The 2760-nt window shown below is 36.7% G+C and overlaps 1 long non-coding RNA gene across 1 annotated transcript; it reads left to right on the forward strand.

Annotated features, from left to right (window-relative positions):
* Nucleotides 1–519: 519 nt before the first annotated feature.
* LOC106299057 lies at nt 520–2192 on the forward strand. Its single transcript, XR_001261659.1, has 7 exons — nt 520–616; nt 717–827; nt 1084–1152; nt 1289–1355; nt 1476–1535; nt 1621–1839; nt 1977–2192. It is a non-coding gene; the product is annotated as an uncharacterized LOC106299057 (long non-coding RNA).
* Nucleotides 2193–2760: the final 568 nt, after the last annotated feature.

The following is a 2760-nucleotide window of genomic DNA, read 5'->3' on the forward strand; positions in this document are numbered from 1 at the left end:
AGGAAATTTCTCTTAAAACAATCTTAATACAATATATTGTATTAGGAAATATATTATAGATAACAATATATTATAGATAACAATATAGGAAAATATATCTATGGCAATATTTAAGTGGTTCATGTACAAAACCCAGTTTTTAACATAAAACATTAAGATTAAAAATCCCTAAAAATGATAGTATTTTATTGATAACAATATTAAAATTACAAAATTAATTTTCAAATAATAAATATATACAAATTCAATATCTATGAGTATATATATCTTTATATATAAAAAAAGGTTTCAATCCTTCCCAGCTATGCCACATGGGATGCCAGCACAACAATTCCCTCTCTTCATGTTTGACACGTGTCCCATCTAATACTAAACTCTGCGTTTCATTTAAGTGTCCTAATAGTTACGAGTTTTGTTTTGATTTGTTTCTGAACGGGCTTTACTTGGCCTTCATTTAAAAATGCGAATATAGATTAGCAAGGCCCATAGCGAGATACAACATAGAGGCGGCTTACGGAATTAGGGGTTCCATCATCTTCTTCGATCTGCTCGGACCATAACCAGCAAAAGAGATATACTATGCCGTCTCAGCCGAATCATCTCGAAGAGATTTTATGTAATATTTCAACCTTTGAACATCTCTCATTTCGTGATAATCCCCAAAACTTATTTTCAGTTATATGGCTAATCCATCTGTTCTTCTTCGTGATCTAAAGGTGGCCACCGTTCTCCTATCGTCGAAGTGAGGCTTCTGAGATTTTTGGAAGCTAGAACCTTCAAACGTGGTGGGGAGTTGATGGGGTGGAAATGCTTCTCCTTATGCCAAGGTTTTCTGATCTTAAATCTCTTTCTTTCTTTTTTTTTTGAAGTTTTAGTTTTCCCGATATTAAATCTCAAGTTTTTTTTCTAAGTTTTTCGGCCTTGACATTCATAAACTTCGAACTGTTTACGCTAGATATATGCAGGTTTCTTGATCTTATATCTTTTGTTTTTAATAGTTTTACGGCCTCCACATTCATAAATTTTAAACTCATACATTTGAAACTCTTGCTTAATTAAATCATGAAAAAATGATATACGTAGGTTTTCCGATCTTTGACAATTTCACGTTCAGTTTCCTTAAAGTCGGTGCATCTGAAGCTCTATATATAGGTGAGTTTCCATCCGTCAAAATCATCACTTTCTTACTCACTATCATATCAAGCAAATAAATTTTTCAGAGTAAAAATCGGTTGCTGTAGCACCACAATTGAAGTTCGTTTGCTTATAGATGTCTGACTGTTGGCAGGCTAAATCTCAGAAACATGGAGGCAGAGCAGGGGGCAGAGGAACTGAAAAGTCTCAATCATAATAGGGTAAGAGTTCTTAGAGAAGGATACATGTTTTTACCATTGCTGCATTAAACATGTTTTGCTTTCTCTCGCAATTTTTTTTTTTTTTTTTGACTTTTGGACATTTTGCAATATCTCTCTCAGGTTGAACTTGAGAGGTTACGCCGTATGTAAGAGCGGATGGTCAGTAGGGAGAAGTTAGAAGTAAGTTAAATACTTACCCTTTGATTTGCTTTTATTGAAACAAAAAACAAATGGGCACTTGACTTTTACTGGTATATACTTGCAGTGAGAGTTGGCTATTTCCTCCCATGAGATACATGCTACCAGAAGGGTTCACGCTGCACGTTTAGTACTGGTCCGTGATACATTTCTCCTCTCGAAGTTTTGTCCGACTCAGCGACAACGTCAACAAAAGATTATCGAGATAGTAATATATCCGGCAGGGAAGCAATGCAGAGCTCAGATGATATCACCATCAACAGCACAGCCTCTGTTAAGCGTCGAGGTAAAGGTCCCATTGTTGTGAGGAAAACTTATTGTTCTCTCCTCGATCCATCCCTTGAAGAACACACAGCTTCCTCTCTGTGTGTTTCCTCTTCCAAACTTTTTTTTATCATACTTTAAATTTTTGTCTTTCAACAGGTTCAAATATGTTGATACGAAACTGAGGAGAACTCAGGGCAAATATAGAAAGCAGATGTGGAAAAATCAAAGAAATGACTTTTTATAAAAGGTCAAAGCGATTCTCTTAATTCACCACCTCAATGATCAGATTGTTGCAGTGTAACAGCGTTTTCCTACTGTAAAACATTGCAGTATCACATTCACTGTTTATCATTTTCTATTATTCCTCCTCAAGCTTTTTTTTTGCCATTGAAAAACCATTTACTTAGTAAACTCAAAGTATGCTTCTAAATTTTTATGTCTTTTAAGGACGACTGGTTTTTCCGCTATTTTTGAGTCTAAATCAGAAAAAACTCCGAGCAGACCTGTATAACAATGTATGTGACGCCGTTGAAACTGGCGATGCGGATGCTACACAAGTTGGTAAGAAGATCATCCTCCCTTCGTCCTTCACTGCTGGACCCCGGTACATGTCTGAAAAGTACCAGGACGCAATGGCTATATGCCGTTGGTATGGGAATCCTCATCTCTTTATCACTGTCACTGCTAATCCTAATTGGGTGGAACTCAGTAACCATCTTGATGCGTATGGTATGGAGGTGATTCCGCTAATAGCCGACCTGACCTAGAATGTCGGATCTTCAAAATCAAGCTTGATGAGATGATGGCAGATTTCAAAAAGGGAGAGTTCTTCCCTACGCTGGACGCAGGTAAAAAAACTATAAATAGACTTACAAACGCAGCTTTTGTGGTTGGTAGCGGTTGTCGGCGGTTTGCAACAATCACTCAAATCGCTTTAAAC

The sequence above is a fragment of the Brassica oleracea genome, chromosome C6, assembly GCF_000695525.1.
Source record: "Brassica oleracea var. oleracea cultivar TO1000 chromosome C6, BOL, whole genome shotgun sequence".
NCBI classification, from domain to species: Eukaryota; Viridiplantae; Streptophyta; class Magnoliopsida; order Brassicales; family Brassicaceae; genus Brassica; species Brassica oleracea.